Here is a 22259-nt window from a genome sequence, read left to right on the forward strand (position 1 = left end):
GTTTATTTCTTCATTTTTGCCTCGGTTTTTACAGTGGGGGATTTTTTTATTGATAGTTTGACATGGAACCAAATGTAATCTTAATCTCTTCTCCAACCATTTTGCAGTTCAGATGTGGCTGAGTGGCATACAACACATTCGGATAATGTGGACTCTTGTGAGGACAATCCTGCTACACGGAGTATAATCGGCTATGGAAATGGGTTTTTAGCTGTATTTTATTTTTATTTTAAACCTTGATATTTACAGGTTGTTAAAGAAATGTCAGGAGACTTTTAGTGGCTGGTGTCACTGGGGCATGAGATGAATACGATCAACGGAACTGCCCCTCTTCTAGGGTGCCAATGGAGACGGTTGCATAGTTCTTGCTCCTCTGTGCATCCTAGAGTAGGCTGTGATGTAACTATCTGAACCCCTTGCTAGTTGACATAGGATCCAAGACCGTCTTGGTAGCCATCTGACATTTTTTGGCTGCCTATGCCACTGCTGGCGACGGTATTTCTGCCAAAAGCTTGAGTCCAAAGAGAATGCAAGCTTGAAGCTATTGAACAATCTGGGAACCTATCCTCCACACAAATGAATTGTGAGGTTAAGGGTAACATTTCAGCTCTCCCCGTTTGGCCCAACGTTATTCTGCTCCTCCTATGCTGTTTGAGATCTAGTGTTTAAGATGTTTGAATATATGAAAATAAATGTAGGCCTCGGATATTTTTATTCCGGCTGCGTATTTGACTTTTAGCTTTGGTGTACTGGTTTGCATCTTTTTTATATACAATTCTATTTTTCATTCACCAATAAATTACACATTGATGATTGCAATCCTGGCTTTGGGAACCTTTCCCAAGAATGATGCGCGTTTTTCGAGGAGAATGAATAATCGGCTTCACCAAAGGTTATTTGGGAAACATAGACTGCTCATGCCACTATATCGACTTTTGGTTTAGTAGAGGTAGAATAACACGTACATTGGAATTGGAGCAAAAGCTAAACGGAGATCTGAAAAAGGAACAAGAAGTAGCCACATGGTGTTCAACATGTAATTCAATAAGCTTGTCTTTTTCAAAAGCCAATTGGAATATCATTCCCTCAGTCAACATTCTTTGAAACCAGGAAAAAACAAAATAGCTGTACTGATTTAGGAGACTAAGATGAGGCTGGCTGAGTCATTTATGGATGCATAGATCAGAGTTAACTTGTAACAGCCTCACTGTATACTTTTTGGGGTGTATGTTATTCTATGCTATACCAAAACAAAGAAAAGTTAAAGAAAATGTTCTTTGTGATTTAACCCTAGGGGCAATGCCATGGAATGGATATCAATGCAAAGTTTCTGCCGAACCATCATTTTACGTATTGCTTACATTCAGAACCTACTGAGAAGCTGGGACAGCCCTCTGGTGAGGAGCAATGCATGTCCCTCTAGTGAGGAACAGGGATAGGTCTTTGGTGAGCTGCAGGGATGGACCACTAGTGTGGAACAAAACTGGAAGTGTTAAGGACAGGGGTAGACCTCAAATGAGTTGGTCATGGGCCTCAGGTGAGGAGTGGGGAGGGCTCTCGGGAGCAGACATTGGCTTTGTGGGAGGAGCAGGGTGGCACCCTTTGTCAGGAGCATAAATGGGCCTCTGATGAGGAGCCGGTGGGCCTAAGTGAGAAGCAAGGGTGTGCCTTGGATGAGAAGCAGGGTTTTACCCCAGGATAAGTGTGTGGCTCAGGGGCAAATGGGGTATGAGCTGCAGGTGGCAAGTGGGTTGTCTGGCTCACGTGAGGCATAAGGATTTGTCTCTGAGGGAAGAGCAGGGACAGGTTTAAGAACATTTGTTTGGTAAGCATGTCTTTGACTTCGAAGAGCAGTGAAACTGTCCCACATATACAGGGTAATTACATAGTTAGCCATTCATATTTTGATAGTTTCCCCAGAAATTATAAATATTAGATTATGTACACCCTAAAGGCAATACGGTACTCACTGCTATAAGCTAAAACGTTATATCACCAGGTGGGGTCTGTGAGCAAATAGGAGCCAGACCTTAGACAAGTTCCTTAATAAGGTTGTAGAACCCCAAAATGACTTACAATATTGTATTAGCAGGTGTGTTCCTTATCTACATGGTTACACTCTCCTTCAAAGCTTGGTCTTTTGTTTGCACTGATGAGAAATTTTGATGCTGTTAATGTGTAGACTAAATTGGGGAAAATTGAGATAACGCAGTGAGTGGTGCATAGTGAGAGATCTAGGTGGGCAAGTGATATCAGCAGGCCAGGCATTCTTTAAATACCTGGGTCTTCAATTTGTTCCTTAGGTGCAGGAGAGATGGGGTCAGTCTGATGTATGTTACTGATCTTGCAGAATGCCTTGTGCGTATGCTGTTATTTGATCGAAGTGAATTACTTTGTTATTCACTTTGCTGCAAATACTTTCATGAAGAAATGTATATAGATATGTTTGAGGCTAAAGGGCAGTGGGGGGCGGGGAAGAGCAGGTTTGTGCAGGGAGGGGCTGAAGGGAAGATTCCCTTCCCTTCCCTTATATAAAAAAAGAGACCAAGAAATTGCTTGGAAATGGACTGTAACAAAGTAATTTACTTTGATCAAATACTGTGCAACCTGCCTGGTGTCTTTCTTGAGAGAGCCTGTTTTCTGGTTATTTCCTTCTTTCATCTCTTAATTTCTAATATGGCAATATTGTGGTTTGTAGTGCAGCACAGGATTTGAAAGATGATGGGATTTTCAGCCTTTTCGGATGACATTTTGTTGGATATAGCCCTGTATGGGAGGCAGGCTGATATGCATCCAAGTCACCACAACATTCAGAGAACTACACTGGTTAGGCATCTAACCTCGCTTCACATGCAAATGGGGCTTCCTTTAGTGCTCTGCATTGGCTGTGGCATTACGCATTGTGATATCACAATAGAACTATAAGTTACTACTGTTACGTAGTGATGTCATGTTTGTTCCTGTTATGGGTGAGTAATGGTGTTGCAATTAGACAGTAATAAGATAATGATATCTATTTTTGTAGATAATGCAGATTTCCATGTATTGCGTGTGGTTTATATGTTAAGTGATAGTATATTCCATTTCAACTTCTAGTAAGTGAAGTGCCGAATAGGCCTTCTCTTGGCTGATTTCATTTTGAAACCTAAATTACAAGATCATAACTTAATCCTCATCAAACTTTTAATCAGTAACATCTTCATTAATGCTGCCTAGAGATCAATATTGCTGATGCTTACTGTGTTATGACTGATTATCGTCATTCTAGTCACTCACTTGAGGAATGGGAAGAAGCTTCTTATGTGGACATATAAGTTATGCGCTTCTTCCATTTCATTTTCTACCAATCAAGTCCTATGGAATTGTAAATAGGCCATCAACTACAGGGAACTATCCCTCCATACCCTGATTTGGAATTACACCTGTCCAGCTACTTATCTTTAATTCTAAGTTGTGCATGGCCCACCTGCATTCCTTTTCCAATGTCTGCATTGTCCATATGGACTAGCATTTCAGGGCGTGTAGAGAAGAGGCATGAGAGGACTGCATGCAACATAAAACTATCAGGTTCCCACTCCTCACAGCTACTGAAAAAGGACACACTGTGTATGCCAGAGAACATGCTTTATCTCGTGCTGTGATGCTACAGCATTTGATTATGAATTACAGAATTGTGAAGATGCTGTAACACAATAGTTGCAGTACCTTGGGTTTATTTGTCATTATTTATCTTCAAGTGTACAGGTTCAACACCCACCACTGATCCTCCACCAGATCCACCGCCATGTCAACAACCACTCACCCCAAACTCGAGATCTCTTCCCATACTTAGAATCCAGAACGCATGCAAATGCTACACCTCTCCATTCTTCATAAAGGTCTGTTTTGACTGATGAATGATGGTGCACGCAAAATAGAAAGGAAGGTTCTATGGAGAAGGGGACCACAGGCAGGGGAAACAGTCTGAAACCTGCAAGAAATGGAGAAGTGTCAAGGAAAAAGAAGGGCAGTAAAGAGAATCTTTCCTAACGTACGCCCACCACACCCCCATACTAAGGGACAGGGGAACTCCCCCACCCCTGGATGGGTCCTCTGTTCCAGTCGGTTATCCCTGTTGGACAGCCCATCAACATTGCTACTTTTGGGATCTGGCCTATGCCCAATAGTGAAGTTCAAGGCCTGCAGATGCATTAACCATCTGAGCCTCATTGGATTCTCTCCCTTAACATCTGCCAACCACTTCAAGGTTTGAGGGGGAGCATACACAGTGAAGTGAGTCCCATGGATGTAGGAGCTCAACTTCCTAAGGCACCATACAATGGATAAACAACTCTTCTCCACCTGGGACCAACTGAGTTCTCCACTCCTAAACTGGTAACTGATTAGACATATAGGGTGTTTCTCACCTTTCATTTCATTTAGCTGTGAAAGTCTCCCAACTATCCCAGTGTCATAGGCATCTGGCTGCACTAATAAAGGTCTCTTCCAATCAGGTTCCCTTAAAACAGGGGCCTGAACTAGGGATTCTTTCAGGCCAGTGAAGAGCTTCTCACACTCAGGAGTCCATAGGAACTCTTTAGGTCCCCTATGAGTAGTGAGGGCAGTCAGAGGGACAGCTATATTTCTATAGGCTGGCACTTTGCTCCTGTATTCCCTAGTGAGGCCCAGGAAAGTCCTCACTTGGGCTTGGGTAGTGGGGGGGTTGCCCAGTTGTGTACATGGAGTACATAACTGACAAGAGGTTGCACCTTGTCCCCACATACTCCAACTTCTTGCATGAGGAAGGCCAATGGCTCTTGTTCAGTTTGGCACTTGGCTGTCTTCCTGAACAAGTTGGCCTGATGAATGTCCTGACACCCAGTCTCTTGAGTCAGACCCAGTTCCTTCCAAGTGGGGGTTGAATCTGCCAGGTCATCCAGGCATGTATTGCTGAGATCCACTTTCCCATTCAGAACGGGGGCTAAGCTCACTTGACAGGTGTTGGTTGCAGCCACAAATCCAGAAGACACTGAAGTAAGGCTCTGAAAAGGCCCAAACTGCTGTCTCCTCCTCAGCACAGACTGACAAGGATATGTTGCCTTAGCCTGCAGAGAGATCATAAAAGCAACTGTACTTTTCAATACAGAGCTGACCCACTAAGGCGTTACCTTTTAGGTAAGAGTGTTCTTCTGTCTTGGGGACAGAACACAGAGTTCTAGTGTCCATACAGAATCTAAAACTGGCTTTACCTGTACATCCCTCTAGTTCCTCAGAACTGAACTCTTGACAACTAGAATGCTCAGACACTCTTTTTTCAAACACAGGGTGGATCTCACACCAACTGTCAGACCTTTCTCTTGGTTCTGAGCCACCACAATACCCAATCTTGGCGGGTTCACTTATTCCCAGAATAGAGTCTGGTTTACACCATCCTGTTATAAAGGTTGTCCGTGACATCAAGGGAGGAGATTGCCTCAGCAAACTCTCCAGCTCACCTTGCTGATGTGGGGTCAGGTGATGAGACACTAGGCCATCCTCACTGAAGTGATTAGAAGGGCTGCTTTGACACAGGGCAGGGAGACACAGATTTCTCTGGCTCCCACTCTATAGCCATAAGCAGGGCTCCAATGTTATCCTTCCAGATAAAATCCTTCATACTATTCACAGGAAACTGTATGGCAACCTGTCCAGGTTCACCAAAGCCTTGAGAATAGTTTACCTTGCCAAGCTGTGAAACATGGCAAGGCCACACCCACTGACAGGTAGTCAGGGGTTTGCAGAACAGGTTTGACAGGAGAAGGTCCCACCTCTTTCTCTGCGACTCACTGAGAGCTCCAATAAAACTCCTGATAGATCTGATAGATCTCTCTCTCTGACCATCCTGTGGATGACAGCTCAGTGACACTTGACGGGCCACTTCACCATCCTTCCACGGAGTCTGACCACTATGCATCACAGCAGAGGACCTCCGTAGCTGTCATTGTCAGTCATTCCCTGTGGGTTGGCACAAGGGCAAGTGGGATTATGATCAGTAATCACCAATTGCAACTTATTGCCTGAGGTCTCCAGAGTCAAGGGCTAATACAATTAGGCCGTGTTACTGGTAGCAGTGGGCTCCCTCCTAAAAGTGAATTCTGGAGTAGTTGAATTCTTGTCTCACTCCTGTCATCCTGGTGACAGAGTGAGATCCCTACATTGGTCTTCCTCTGGGACCCCCATCACGGGCCAGCAGGAATGTGTGGTAGACCACACAGGTGATATCCTGACACTAGGATGCATCACAAGGGGAATGTCACACACCAACTGTAATAGGAAGGGCCTCACAACCTGAGTAATCTCCAACCTCTCAAGGTTTACTATGGTAAGCTCTGTGGGTTTACTTTGCAGCAACCCACCTTCCTGTTGAACTCTTTGCTTCACTTGAGGTGAATCCTCCAATTGGAAGCGGGCCTTTCTCAATAGGCCTACTGTTACAACGCAAGTTGAGGGGTTGAAATGATGGGCCAGGAGACCAGGTTTAGTTAGGAGATTTTATTGGGTTAGTGGTATATACGTCACAGGTAATAAGTTACAGGCAGGGTAAGTACATGAGGGAGGGAAGCATCCACCGGTCCCCCTCTGTCCAGCTCATTTTCCAACTGACAGAGGGAGAACCTTGGCACTCATACCATAACATTCCACATGGAATGCACCACACCAAACCAGGATAGGTTAAAACATAACACATCTCCCCCCTTTCATGACAATGCAATAAAGGACACGCGCAGGGGAAGAGGTAAATGAACCATAAAAATCAAACAACTATTCTTCTAAAACCCATCCTGCAAACCACAGAAAGCAAAACACTATTCCCTACCAATACAATAATATAACTATGAATAGCTAATATACTGCAAAAACACTCACAAGCACCATAATGGCCACTTATGGAGCTCATCTACAGGGACCAGCCCACAATCATATAAACAATCCAAACCACCTGCATCACCTTTTAACCCTGTTTCATCATTCTCCAACATCAAAGCTTCTTAAAAGAAACTACAGGGTTAAACCGCTCTAACTGCCTAAAGCAAAACTACACCAACCACAATGTAGGTGATGTGGATCACCAAAGTTGATACTCAACCAAAAGATCAACAATTAGTTACCAACAAATTGACACAAAAAGCATGCCAACAACACCAGGTCTGCACCCTGGCCACAGACCTCGAACAACCAATGCTCACCACTGAGCATCTACCCATGAAACCACTGAAGGTTCACTATCTGAACCACTAAATGCTCACCACAGCTGAGTACATAACATCGGCACCCTTGAGGGTATGCCTCACACCACAATAGCTAATGATCACAACATGCTCTCACAACTGACACTCAGACATCCGCACAACCAGAATCACACAGGTGGTCTGCATTAATAACCCACTCAGTTACCCTTAACCAATTAATGAACGAATTCAGTTTGACTTTTTGGGAATATAAAACGTTTTAAGTACATCACCAGAGCGAGTCCAAAAATCATTCTTGCAAAATTAATTTGATTAAAATACCTGTGGAAAAATGTAGGTCGATGAAAAACATTGTCGGGTGAACATTACAAAGAAATGCAGTAGTTCTATAGCACTCACAATATCCACACAAAAACAAGACGAATTCAGCATTACAAATTTTGAAAATCCGAAATTCAGGTGCGCCGCAATAAAAGTTCAAAATGTTATGTCTGCAGAGTCTTTGTATAGATTTGACTGTGGAAAAAATTGGGTTAGTACAAAGCAAAACACTTGACCATTTCATAGAGTAACATTTCTATTGGTTGCCTAAATTCCATACAATTCCATTAACCACTTTCCAAAATGTCTTTGGCACCATGAAACACTTAAACAAATTAGCACTACTAAACTCCACTTGGAGTAGCACCCTACCACAAATACCACTAACGGTGGCAATATACCACTAAATGGCCCCCATTTGTGACTTGCCAATGCCACAATTGCGCCATGACCCCCAAAATTAACTGGCACCAAACACATGGCACAATTCAAATCAATCTGGAGCCACTGATACGGGAACCACCTTCCCAAAAAAAAATGCCCACACCACATTGGTACCGTGATGCACCAACACTAATTGGCACCACCAAATTTGGCAACATACCACATCTATCTAGAGCACTGATATGGGAAAACATTCCCATGCAACATATCCCCAACCTATATTGGGACAACCTCAACTAAGGCCTAATCATGTCAATTGCATGTGCGCAGGGATGCCGTGACAATAGAGCCATAGCAAATGGCTTTAACCTCTACATGTTGTAATTCAAAACCTGCTAAAAGAAACGTTAAGGCAGTATCACATGCATTGTAAGCAACAACAAATGAAAACATATGGGCTCTATAGAAACACACACATCCCATTGACAGTGTGCTTCGTTAGTGCACAAGACTTATGTATTCCTTTGCAAATTAGGAACAAAAACTCCGACCCAGACTGCTTTCTCACTGTCTAATGCAATGTTGTATAATACAGGGAATACTTCCTGGAGGTTCCCTTGAAGATCGATGCACGTTATTGAACGTTGAATGGTATTATACACGTAATTCCATTCACATGTTCTTGTTGCCGTTCATTAAAATAATCTGACTGCGAAAAATTCCGTTGGAAGTGTAATCTTCTCCTTGACAGTTGAGACACAGACTACAGTGACGTAGACACTCTGCTGACAGCACCTGGAACTTTGGGGAAGCGTTCCACTACAGCGGACCATAGCCTACACCTGGCACTGATCTGTGACGTAATCATAAAGACAGAGGTAATGGTCACGGACGGAGCTCTCTGGACCAACCATAGCTTATGGCACCACAGCTGGCATTTCTGTCCAACATGACAGACGACTCATTCACGTCCCAAACACGGCACACGTTTAAATGAGGCAGCTCTGAGAGTAATAAATGGATGTCGCCTGCAGCTCAGCATATAAACTTTAACTTCAAATAGAGCCAATACATATTTTGCAGCCGCTACTATATATTGCTGTGTCAGACCGCATGTAATACGGAGATTTCCCCCCAGGGCTGTCAGAAGATGTGGTGAGGCCCGGGGCAAAACATTTGGTGAGGCCCCCTTACCATTATTTGCACTCGGCCGGCGGCGGCACATCCGCAAACAGGAGACTCGAGAAATCTACCCTTGAGTTTGTGTGCAGGATCCCAAATATGGTTTATTACTACAACTCCAAATCAACTACAGCAAAGTTAGAGTGCTCTAATGAAGAAAAGTTCATGCCAGACTAACTTTTTTTATCATATGAATAAATATATATAAAATGGCATGAGTTCTCTACTGCGCCACCTCCAATTCTCTGAGGGTCAGTCACTTTTCCAAGCAAAGAGTTGAGGGAAGATCTCTTTCTTCGGCTGGGGCCTCCCTCTGGAAACAGCCTCCCTGCCTCGCTGAAACTTGATGAGAACCATCTCCGGTTCCGGAAGCACCTCAAGACCTGTCTCTTTGCTTCTGCCTTCTCTCTTCCTCTCCCTTGCTGATCACCTGCCTGATCCATGCACTGGTCACCTGGTCAAGATCTGAATTCGGGCCCAGGTCCCTGCCTGTCCTGTTGCAATCCCGCACTGCCTCTTGGCTAGCCTGCACTTGTGGTCTGTATCTGTAACCCTACAGTCCCCGCTCTTGCTCTTATTCTCCACCCGTTGGCTGCACTTATGAGAACCTACACTTGCTTCTCCTTTGTTACTGCACTTCTGAATCCTACCGCACCCTCGGCACTTCTCCCCTCCCCCCCCCTTGACTGCTCTTGCGCGATCTGAATGACACAAGGCCTAGTAAGATCTGTGTTTTGTCCTACTGTTTTGTTTCTCCCTCCTTGCCTTGTCGTGCCTAGAAACACTTGTGTACAGGCACGTAATAAATGCCATATCATTAAGGAGCACCCTGCCCCTGTGTGCGCATTAAAACACACATCATACACAGTGACAAATGATGTACAGTGGAGGCTGGTACATTTCTGAACTTAAGAGGCTTAAAGGTGTGTGCCAATTAGACAGGATCAACAGAGCACAGTGAGGGAGCCCAAACCAAACAAGGGTTGCTTGAGGGGGCTTCTCACTCCCAAGAAAATGTTTGAAACATTGGGTTAAAAGTATGCATTTTACAGCACTTTCTTTGCAAAATTGGGTAGAAATCCATACAGTTTGCAATTGGTTTTGTATGGAAGCACATGGAAATTCCCAATAGTTGCAAATCACAAATTGTGCATAGGAACATTTTCCAATACATTTCATGCCGCCTTTCCACACGAGATAGGCTAGCATAAAAATATATTCATGCTGGTGGTTCTAATTATGTCGATGCAGGCTGCATCAATATATGCCATTATTACCATGTACGGACTCCCAGCCAGTAAAAATGCCATGCCACAGAAAGTATATCCAGGCTGACTGTGTACCATAAGTGTTATTACTGGCTAGATTGGTCTACATTCAATGTGGGCCAATTTAGCCAAGAAGTATGTTTGCTTTAACCTTGATGCATAGTCCTGTGCATCAAGGGTAAAGCAAAAAGAGCACTGGCAATGCTAACAGTTTGGGCATTTGTGTAGGCATGGGAAAGGCACTTCTGTATTGGTATTAGCTGGCCATTGATAGTGCCAGTGCAAAATGGTTTGAGTACCTGAGCAGCTAATAGTGCCTGGCAAATGCCTAATACTTATACACAAGGCAAAACTGTTGGCTTTGCCGATGCTTGAATTTAACAGGACTGCAGTCAAGGACATGCATAGTGCTTATAAATGGAGTGGCCAAAGGCAGACCTGATTAAGACATTTTTATTACACCAGCTACGTGTTTACAACTCCAATGAAGTCATGAATTCTCAGAAGACTCCTTTGAGGAAACACTTGCAGGCACATCGAGGGCAAAGTTTGATGGCAAGGCATGTTTAAAGCTAGCTCAAAGAGTTCCAGTGAGGAGGTGTTTTGGGTGGGGAGGGCAGGAACTGGGTGAGAATTGCCATAGGGATTAGCATGGCCATGAGAAGTAATTTCACTGTTAGCACCTGCATTCATATCCATACATTCTTACGTAATTGAAATCGTGATGTGGGGTTAGCACTTGCATGATAGGGGAGTGATTAGAAGGGAAGTGGTGACATGAGACATCTCATTCTCACAGCAGTCCTTAAGTGTGACATTTCAGAAATGAAGGTAAGAGGTAGCTGCTTGTAACATTGAAGCTTCACCAGAATAGTCTCATTCAAAATGTGGAAAGATGTTAGGTGCCCCCACACAAGGAAGTTTTCCCCTTCCTCACAGCCTCTGGCGTTAGCGCCTCTCCCAACATTTGAAGTGTTAGTCTCCTTTCCGCCATGGCATTTTAGCCTAGGTGCACCTCTGATGCCATGAACCCACCCCGTAATGAAGTGGCCCCTAGGGCGGCTACATTTAGAGGTGGTGCTGAACACACACACAAAAAACACTTTCACCCATGCATTCATCCACCAGTTACACAACTCCATACATGCATGTATACATAAAACCAAACACAGCATTGACACAAACACCAGCATGCACGCATGCATTCATACATACACATACTAATTTAAATACACATCTACACTTTTAATTTAAAATAAAAAACCTCAATGCACCCTGAAAAAGCATCCACGCAGCCGACACGTAGACATGCTGCCTGACAAGAGAGAACTCCTCTCCCATCATTCAGCGTGATCATGCTGACAACAAGAACACACTGACAAGAGAACTCCTCTCCCATCAGTCAGCGTGATCACGCTGACAACATGAACACACTGACTGACGAGAGAGAGCTCCTCTCCCATCAGTCAGCGTGATCATGCTGACAACGTGAACACACTGACCGACAAGAGAGAACTCTTCTCCCATCAGTCCGGGTGGTCACGCTGAGCAACGTGAACACACTGCCTGACAAGAGAACTCCTCTCCCATCAGTCAGCGTGGTCACGCTGAGCAATGTGAACACACTGACTGACAAGAGAGAACTCCTCTCCCATCAGTCAGCGTGATCATGCTGACAACGTGAACACACTGACTGACAAGAGAGAACTCCTCTCCTGTCAGTCAGCGTGGTCACGCTGAGCAACGTGAACATGCTGACTGACAAGAGAGTACTCCTCTCCCATCAGTCAGCGTGATCACGCTGACAACATGAACACACTGACTGACGGGAGAGGAGTCCTCTCCTGTAAGTCAGCATGTTCAATCACACTGAGCAACGTGAACACACTGACTGACAGGCAAGGAGTCCTCTTTTGTCATTCAGCATGTCCACGGTGTCAGCTGAATAACGGGAGGCAGCCGAGCTCACTTCTGAGCCCTGCTGTCTCCCATTATTTTGCTGTTTGTTGCAGAGCCAAACGGCTTCGCAACAAAGAGCAAAATCATTGCAGGGGCAGAGAGCAGACCGCACAGTCCCCCGTGTGAATAAAAGGACACGGGTGGACTGTGCTGCCTTCTCTTTAGGATAGGGGGCCGCGAGGCCCCCCGCAAGCGCGAGGCCCGGGGCACTTTGCCCCCCTGCACCCCCCTCGTGACAGCCCTGTTTCCCCCAGCCCCTACGCGCTGTTAAGAATGGGTAATGTGCAGTCCCAAAGTCAATTTCACTTGAAATAACAGCCGTGCAGCGCAGCCCTTGCAGGCACAGATAAGCCTGTCTCTATAAAACAGTCAAAGGGCGCGCTTACCTTGGGGGCTGGGAGGGGGCGGTGGATGCTTCAAAGTCCCTTCTTCTTACTGCTGCTCACTAAATGCCACTCTTGTCTTCGTTGACCTTTTTTTCCTGCATGTCTTGCGTTTTCCTTGCTTTCTTTCTTGATTCCTGCTCCTTGGAAACAATAATCCTCGTCACCAGTGTTACAACGCAAGTTGAGGGGTTGAAATGATGAGCCAGGAGACCAGGTTTAGTTAGGAGATTTTAGTGGGTTCGTGGTATATAAGTCACAGGTAATAAGTTACAGGCAGGATAAGTACATGAGGGAGGGAAGCATCCACCGGTCCACCTCTGTCCAGCTCATTTTCCAACTGACCGAGGGAGAACCCTGGCACTCGTACCTTAACATTCCACATGGAATGCACCACACCAAACATTCTAGACTCAACCTCACACATACATAGGGAATGGCCACAGACCCAGGATAGGTTAAAACATAACACCTACCCATGATGGTTTTCTTTTTTGTTGGCCCATACTTCTTGGTCTCCTAGGACTCTCCACTATCTGTACACTTGGCAGCTGAGGAGGCCCAATAGACTCAAGGTTTTCTGGGGTCCCTCTTCCAAACTAGGAATGGGGACACTTCCAACTACCTCAACATCAGTTGTAGGTAAGGCAGGGGGAATTATGTAATATATGTACCTCTATGTACCATGCACTTCCGCTGTGTACCATATACCCCCAAGAACTGTAATTGGAGGATGTTACCTGTAACCTTTGCAAGAAATGCGCCCAGATGCCCGGGGCCAGGCGCGCAATATAAATAATACAAATACACATTCTCCTTCCCTCTGCCTCTGTTTCTGACTCCTCTGCCCATGGGGTTCCCCTTAGGCCTAAGCTTTCTCTTGGGCTTGGCTAACAGCCTGATTTTGAGTCCTAGTGCTTGAAGGGTCTGGTGAGGGCCTGTCAGGACCTAGGTTTTGAAGACTCGACTCACCCAGCACTCTTCTAGGAACCACTCTCCTTACATTGACAGATGCCCTGGCCATTTCTCAATTCACAGCTTGAATGAGAGGTGCTACTGGAACATTAAGAGGGGACCTATCAGCCAACTGTGTATCCCCCACAGGAACTCTGGCAAGAACCTGTGGGTTTACCATGAAGGAGGCTACATCAATAGGACTGGGCCCAGTGTTCATAACAGTAGAGGTGGTTACACCTACTAACTGAACAGTATCCTCAACAGAATTATCACCATGCAATAGGACTTGAATGGGAGCCAATGATCCAGCACTGATAGTTTCCAAGGAATCCAGACACACTTCAGACTCTTCCTCTGAGGGAATGCAGTCTAAAGGGAAGAACACCCCCGTCACCTCTTCTTCCTCATACTGAGAGAAGGCCAGAATGGCAGAGTGGACCCCAAAGGTCTTACCCTTACATTTGGGGACCTCCTTCCTGTGGTCACTTGCTCCACAAGTGTAACAAGTCCCACTGGCACTTGACACATAGGGAGGCTTATTGTAGTCCCACTACCCTGACTTGATTCTGATGACCTCGCCTTATTAAACTTTTTGTGGGCCTTCTTGGACATAGTTGTATCAGTATCCCCACCCTCTTTCTCGTTCTGCTTCTTTCTCTCCTCCTGCTTACCTGAAGCAGGCTTATCCTTATGGGACACTCTATGTGAAACCCATAAGTCAGCAGCAATGCCTAACCTCTTTGGATTTAACTCCTTTGAGTCAGCCAAATGCTGCTTAAGCTCTGGGGAACAAGAGGCAAAAATGTGTTCAAGCATGACCAAATTGATCATACCCTCAAATGTGGTTACCCGATAGCCTTCTATCCAGCCACTCAAGTTTTTCAGAGAATCAGCAACAAAACTTACATAGGTCATACATTTCTTTTTGTATTCTCTAAACCTCCTCAATTGTTGGGCAGGAGTCTTCCCAAACTTTAGGATCCGAGATTGCTTCAGTTTTACAAAGTCTAATCTGTCAGCCTTTGACAGTTGCATAATGGCACCACAGCCACCAGAATGGGGCAGTCTGCTGATCAACCATGCAATCCTGTCGGCATCACTCACTCCTTGTACCGCACATGCATATTGAAAAGTCACAAGTTAGTCAATAATATCATTCTTTTCCTCATACATACTCAGGAGATCTTTAGGAAACCTAGGATGTGAAGAGGACCCATAACAATCTCCAGATCCTCTTCAAGAACCTTGTGAAGCCTGAATCTTGGCAAGCTCCAGCTGATGATCCCTGTCTTTCTGCTTCTCAACCCTCAACATTTCCAATTTGGCCATAGTAAACTGAAGCTCTTTTTCTTTGAACCTGAGGGTGTCTCTTTTCAAATTTAACAATGCCTCAGCATTAGAGGAGGCCTCAACCAGAGGTCCAGAGGATGCACTTTCTCCCTCCTCATCCTCAACACCAGTCACTGCAAGAGATCTGAAGGGACTCACAGAATTCTGTCACACAGGAGATTTGGATATGTTCACAATATGTGCCCAAAGTACAGGCCCAATAGATTGCATTTTGGCATAGACGGGAAGCAATATCGAATACTACTAGAGTGACAGTAATGACATTACTGGTGCTGTGTCTAGTCCCAGCTCCACTATCAGGACCAGTTGCTAAGTTAGGCACAACTTTGTTTCTTTCAAAATCCAGAATTTTTACAATTAACTTAGCACACGCCCTTCTCAATTGATCCACTTTTGAGGCACTCAAAGTGATTGTTTCCATAATACTTTGTATAGTAGGTGACTTGTATCTACAAGGCAATAAAATATTAGTGTCTTGTGCAAGTATAATCTGGACACAACACCAGCGATCTACCCTGTGGTACCCAATACAGATCCCTTCCACAAAACACCAGGATGTTATGTGGAGAGGGTCATCCCACTGCTGTACACCAATTTGTTAGGACTGATTTTCTATACTCTGGACTGGTGGATGGATGTATAGAAGGCCAACCTATATTGTGACCGTGACAACTCTGGGAAGCTGTAGCCAAACCAGTTTAGGTGGCAGTGATAGGCGGTCTAGTTTAAGTTCTTCAGACATGGTGAGCTTGTAAAGGGTCCACAATGAGGTCGCACAATGGGAATCACAAATCACACTTAGACAAGATGTATACAAATAGTTATTTAATTATGGCCAAAACACACTATAGAAAAATGGACACAAACTGGTAGACTAGCACACAACACTATCAAATTAAATGCATATATACAGTCACTGGGGTGTAAAGCATAATACAAATCGAGTACTCATTCAAAGGAATGGATAGACAAGTAATATACACAAAAAGGTCCACAGAGATGATCCCTAGCTAACAGTCCCAGCCCTAAATTGCCAGGTGCCCTCTACCCTATTGTTCAGGATACAGTTCCACTGAATTTAGGATGCAGGAAAAAATGAAGGTAGTCTCTCTGGGGTCCAGTGAAGGGTGCTTAGAGTAAGGGTTCAATGAAGACTTATGCCCAAAATTATCCCCAACAGTCAGATGTCTTGCATTGGCAAAGACAATAGTGTTAGAAATGGGATTATTATAAGCCCATTGTCTTATAATGGGAGTATAGGGGTAGGTTAAAAGCTCAATATCTTACCCCCTTATTCCGAATCTTCCGCAGTCTTGGTAAAACAAAGGAAGGGTGTCCTACGTTGCTTTTCCCATCAAAATCCATGGTCCTCGATTTTCAGGGGTTGTAGGTTTGAGCTTCTCTCCGGTTGGTGTCTTTCGCTGGAGCAAGGACTCTCGGTCGAGGAATGCAAGAACAAACCATGCAGCACCCCTCTCAGGACTGGATTCATGTCAGGGAAGCAGGTTTTGGACGGTGCATGCCGTGCACAGCAGACTTTCCGGTCTATCTCAGGTCCCCTTTGTGCTAAGATGCCGGAATTCCGCAGGGGGGAACCTTGCAGTTGCAGCTGAGGTTATACCAGGTTTGCGGTGGAAGATCGGAACGGCGACGAAGTTAGCATGGTAGCCCAAAAAAACGAAATTGGTCAGAGGATGGTTCTAGGGCACTTTCAAAGGCAGTGTTTGTGCTGGGCACCGAGCAAACATCAGGAATGATGGTCCTCCCACTCCAAGGGTCGTAGCACCTTTGCAGCCCTACTGAAGATCACAAGCAAGACCGGGCTCCACCAGGGCTGCAGCAGAAGTTGGTTGCCAGGCCCCATCCAGTCAGGTTTCAGGTTTCTTCGCAGGTCTCACAGCTGGACAGGATACTTGGCTCCTTCAGGATTCTCCAGGATCTCTGAAGAACTGGTGCAGGGTGGTTCTTATCCTAAAAGCTAGATAAGAGCTGAAACTCTCACTAGCCAATAGCAGGACTAGCCCACACACACCCCTCAGTGGTCCAATAAGGACCACTGGCAGGAATACTTATGCATACCACTCAGACACACAGAAACCAGTATGTCGATTGGAGTCAGACTGACCCAGCCCACATCCTGCCTGAAAACACCCATAGCTCTCCAGTAGCCTGCCAAAATCTGCTGCTTTCCCGGGAACTGAAAGTCCTTATAGACCAGGAAGAAGGCCAAACAACAAGATGGAAAAAGAACAGGCAAAAAATCTCGTGGCACGGCCCCGTTTGACCAGTAGCCACAGTCGGTAGCCAAACGCGGTAAAGCTAAAATTAAATTCCCGAAAAAGTGGGGAAAAGTCACTGCTGCCAATAGCCCATATTTTAAGCACATCTAGAGTAACCAAAAATCCACAGTGTGTTAGTCTAGGGCAAACAAAAGTACCCCACTGCAGTGTAAGCTGCTTTGTGCAATGATAAAAAGTTACCACAAGTGATACAAAAGTAACCACATGTAGCAACATAGTAACACGACTACTCCCAGTACTGATAGCCTGAAGGACATATCAGTTTCCCCACAACATGTGAGCAAAGGCCAGTGCAGTGAAGCTTAACGCTTCACTGTACTGCAAAAAGTTCATGTCAGATTAAAACATAAAAGCAAACAGTTTGGGGGGGTTCTATAAAGATGGAAGGAAAGGTGCAGTAAAGAGAATCTTTCCTACCAGACACTACTCGATCTTCATCACCAGCACCATCCTTATTTGCTCATTGTCTGTAAATCTGGATGAACAATTGGCGGCACTGTTTTTGATTCCTGGTACATATACTATGCCCGTGTATGCCTCCTGTATTTACAGAAGTGAAATACCTATGACTGCTGCACATTAGTTAATTTCCTGAGGCAAAAGGACACTTGATACAACCCCTTAGTTGTTAGAATTTTTTTTAACAGCTTATGGTCAGATCAGAATTTATATCGGGTCTTCAGCAAAAACGACAGATGTAATTCCTCTCCTGCCGATTGGATGGCCAAAGGTTTTGTCTATAGTAGGAGGCTTCTTTTGGGCATCCTTCGGAACTCTAAACACAGTGGTATACTCTCTCCTCCCATCCCTCTGTGTTAAAACTGCTCCTACTGCTTCATCACTAGCATCCGTGGTTACATAGTTTCTTCCTTGTTGGTTGATTGTTCTGTTGGGAAGGTGCTTTGCTCAATGCCTTTTTTTACCTTTTGGAATTGTGATTCACATACTTCATCCCATACAAACTATTTCCCTTTTTAACTAATTTCTCATGCTGCTTTTGGTGCACGCATAATTTGGTTTAGACGTTTGTGTAATACTCTGCCATATTTAGCAATTGTTCCTTGTTCTTGGGACTGGATCTGTGTTCTATCATGTCACCCAGCTCTTTCCTGTGCTTCATACCTTACTTAGTTATTATATGTCCTAGGTATTGGATTTCTTCCATATGAATGTTCTCTGTATCCATGCAGTCATTTCTGCTTTTTTGAGTATTCCCAGAGCTCTTAATCTCGTTTTGCAATCCTCAGGATTTTTTTCCATGCCTGAAAGCATACAATTCCCTTCTCTTCTTGAAAACTTTGCTACTTTATATTTTTTTAAACGGCTGCTGCTGACCACAACCCAAATTGCATTTTCATCACAACAATCCTTTTGGCGTTATGAAAGCAGTACGATTATAAGAGGAAGGATGCAATCATATTTTATGATATGCCAACTTGAGATCCAGTGGTGAAAACATCGGCACTTCTCCCAATTTACACTATTACTCTGCTATGTTGGGCAGAAGCTGTCATTTAAGAACAATGCACTTAAGGGACCTCAGACCTATACATTGGGCCTCATTACGAGATCTGTGGTAAAAACCAAACCTTACCGGCATGGAGGCAATACCGCGTCCATGTAGCACTGACGCCGCTAACAGCGGCCGATTACCAGAATGCGTACACGCACGTAGCGGCATGCTGGTATCGTCTGTACCGGCATGCCGTAAAAGACCGTAAAAGACCCTAAAGCCCCCCAGTAAGCGGCATCATGGAAAGCGCTGACGCCTCCTCTGCCTTCGTCCACCCCTAAATAACGGGTTCTGGCAATACCGGGCCTGGCAATATTGGGCCCGGCAATACCGGAACCGGAAGTAACGTCATTGCGCCGGAACCGGAATTGCTACGGCAGCCATCTTGAAAAACACAATCCATTGCAAGCCACACACCACCAGCTACCTCTGCAGCAACACCTCCAGCACAATACCAAAGGCCATTAAAAAAGGAGCATTGCACCAGCAAAAGGAGCGCTTCTCCGAGGACGAGTTAAACATGTTGGCAGGCACTCTGGCCCAGAATGGAGACGTGGTGTTTGCATCAGACCTCAGGAGATGTGCCCAGCTGAAAAAGAAAGAAATATGGGAGCAAGTGGGCCAGAAGGTCAGTGCGGTTGGCACCACCCCCCGCACCATCAAGGATGTCAAAAAAAGGTGAGATGACCTGCGCTTCCATTTGCGCAACATCCTCTCTGCAAATTGGAGCCAGGGTCTGGCTACAGATGGCGGGGTCCAACTCCCTGCTAAAACTCACCCGATGGGAAGAAACCTATGCCAGCACCATTGGCATGGAGGCCATAGAGGGAGTGGGGGACCTGGAGTGTGGAGTGCCGTCATCGGCTGATGGAGGTGAGTGTCCACACAAACCACTGGAATGCAAATTATGATGATGGGCCACAAATGTGACAGTGACATGAGCCAATGCATGGGCTATCACACACACACATGGACACATCCCTGCCTAGATGCTGTACCCAGCACAGTCACATCTACATGCATGCAGCATGCCAATGCCATACCTGAGACACACCCCACAAACCGCGAAATGGCATGTATCACACTGCACACAGTCCACAACACAAAAGCATGTCACAAAGCATACACCACCTTACACATATGTGAACCAGATCTATGCCTGAATAACCCCCCCAATATAGCAAGCAACCTGTATGTGTCAACTCCAAGACAGCATATCATCAAATGTGTACAACTGCACTAATACCAATGTATGCATGATGCATGAACAACCATCACTGATGCCGTCCCTCCCTCGGTCCCCACAGGCTCAGATTCTGACAGCGATGCTCAGGACACAGCTGCACAGGCCACAGCTCCATCTAAGAAGGCCAGGTGCAGGGAAGACAGCAACAGGCCTTCCACGTCTAAGGGCAAAGCCAAGCAACATCATCCACCGATGGCAAAGCCGACACAGGATGGCAAGGCACAGGGGCGGCAAAGGACAGCCGCAATACCAACAGTGGCTATACCTGTGAAGTGGAGCCAGTGGCAGATGGGACCATGTCTGTTGCAAACAGCTCCGTAGGGGAGGCAGCTGCCACAGTGCCCCAGAGTTGAGATGGACAGTGACAAGACGAGGTATGTGTCCCTGAGGACGACAACCTGTCAACGGAAGTTGTAGGCACACCCAGCCCCGGCCAAACACCCCAGAACACCCCAAATAGCACCACGCTCAACCAGTCTGGAGCAGAGGCAATACCAGAGGCCTGGAGCCCCACAGAGGACCCACATGCATTGGGCCCCTTGCCAGATGTCCCATCCACCTCCACGAGGGTCCGGGACGGGGAGTGGCAAATGGCACAGATGGAGGGGCGCCAGCAGGAGCTGACAGGGCTTGTGAAACAGTACGTTTCAGATGGTGACCTGACAAGGAAGGAGGCCTGTGAGAGCACTGCGGCCATGAAAGGGGCCATTGAGTCTAGCACCATGCGCATATGTGAGGAGCTGTCGGCATGCCCCGACAGTGGAGCGTGCGGGCACGGGCTGATCGTCCAGCTCCACCCAGACGATCCCCTGTGCAGGTCATCGCGCATCACGCTGCGCTCAGACATGCCACCCCCGGAGGCCGACAGAGGACACAAGTACCAGGGGCAGCCTGCATGTGCTGACTAATGTAGACTCATGTAGCATACCATTGCACACCATGTGTGGGGGAGTTGTGGGGGGAGGGGGAGAGGGTGTGTTGGGGAGTTGCAGGGGGAGCGGGTGTGTTGGGGAGTTTTAGGGGGAGGGGGAAGTGGGAGGGAGTGTGTTGGGGAGTTGTGGGGGAGGGGGTTAGTGTGAGGTGGAGAGTCAAAACACTTTGTTCATAAAACCTGTTCAATACACCAGTTGCGTACCAAAAAATCACATGACTGGACATTGCTTATTGCGTATGTGTGCTTTATTGGTTTACAGTGCACTGTGTCCATGTACCCCCATACCCAGTGTCCTGAGTCCCACATCCATGGCAACCTCTGCATCCATGTGTTTTAGAAATATTGGCTTATCACAGACTGGTGCACAGCATGTCCCTCCTGTGCATCACCACCTGGATTATGTGCAACCCCTTCTTCATCATCCGCAGCCTCACCTGGTGGTTGCTGTTCAATGTCGGGGGGCAGAGGCACGTTACGTCGGATGCACATGCCATGCTGATCTGTACGGGCATGAGCAGGTGGCCAAGGAGTGCCCCACCCGACCCGCTGAGGCAGCAAAACTGTGCCTTCAACAGGACAAAGGTCTGCTCGATCACCACACGGGTACGGGTATGGGCCCCATTGTAGTCCTCTTCGTGCCTGTTCTGCGGGTTCCGGACAGGGGTAAGGAGCCACGGCTTCAAGAGATAGCCAGCATCACCTGCATGGGTGCAAAATAAGGTATGTGTGAGTCAATTCTTAACATGACACCTTTACTTATCACTCACATGCCTGCAGATTTATGTTGTTCACATGCACATGTCCCTGGATGTATGCACACAATTCAACTTGCCACAATGTGTGCTGTCCCATGGTCTACATGTGTGGGTTGTGTTGTCCAGATGATGCAGGTTGTCCACTTCCTTGCTGGTGTTCATGGACTGTGGATGCCTACCACTGTATTTGCTATCATCTATGTGATGTGGAGTGATTTGTATGTTTTTACCAGCAGCATTGGCACAAGTCTCATCATGATTTCTCATTCAGCGCTTATTATTCCCATGGTGACATGCAGCGCTACTGTGGTGGTGGGCCAGTGACGACCAGTGTATTCTCTTGGTGGGATTGATATGTGCGCACTCATGGATGCATGTCCTGTGTTGTGTTTTGCTGTAGTCATTTACATTGGGCTCTTTATATGGGTACTGCCTTATTTTTGTTGACGGGGGGTCAAGTCTGTTGGAAGGGAGAATCTACGAAGAGAAAAAAAGTGCA

General features: G+C 46.0%; 1 protein-coding gene and 1 long non-coding RNA gene across 7 annotated transcripts in view; one reads left to right on the forward strand and one right to left on the reverse strand.

The window, feature by feature from the left end:
- The window catches only part of PKIG (cAMP-dependent protein kinase inhibitor gamma), a 1186538-nt gene that overhangs the window by 656958 nt on the left and 507321 nt on the right, over positions 1-22259 (forward strand). The window lies entirely within an intron of this gene.
- LOC138580640 (uncharacterized) overlaps positions 1-22259 on the reverse strand; it is a 253264-nt gene that overhangs the window by 185214 nt on the left and 45791 nt on the right. The window contains exon 5 of the long non-coding RNA XR_011304311.1: positions 12709-12848. This is a non-coding gene — a long non-coding RNA (uncharacterized lncRNA). The remainder of the gene's footprint in view (positions 1-12708; positions 12849-22259) is intronic.

The sequence above is a fragment of the Ambystoma mexicanum genome, chromosome 3p (genome assembly GCF_040938575.1).
Source record: "Ambystoma mexicanum isolate Mex_15411 chromosome 3p, UKY_AmexF1_1, whole genome shotgun sequence".
Taxonomy (NCBI): Eukaryota; Metazoa; Chordata; class Amphibia; order Caudata; family Ambystomatidae; genus Ambystoma; species Ambystoma mexicanum.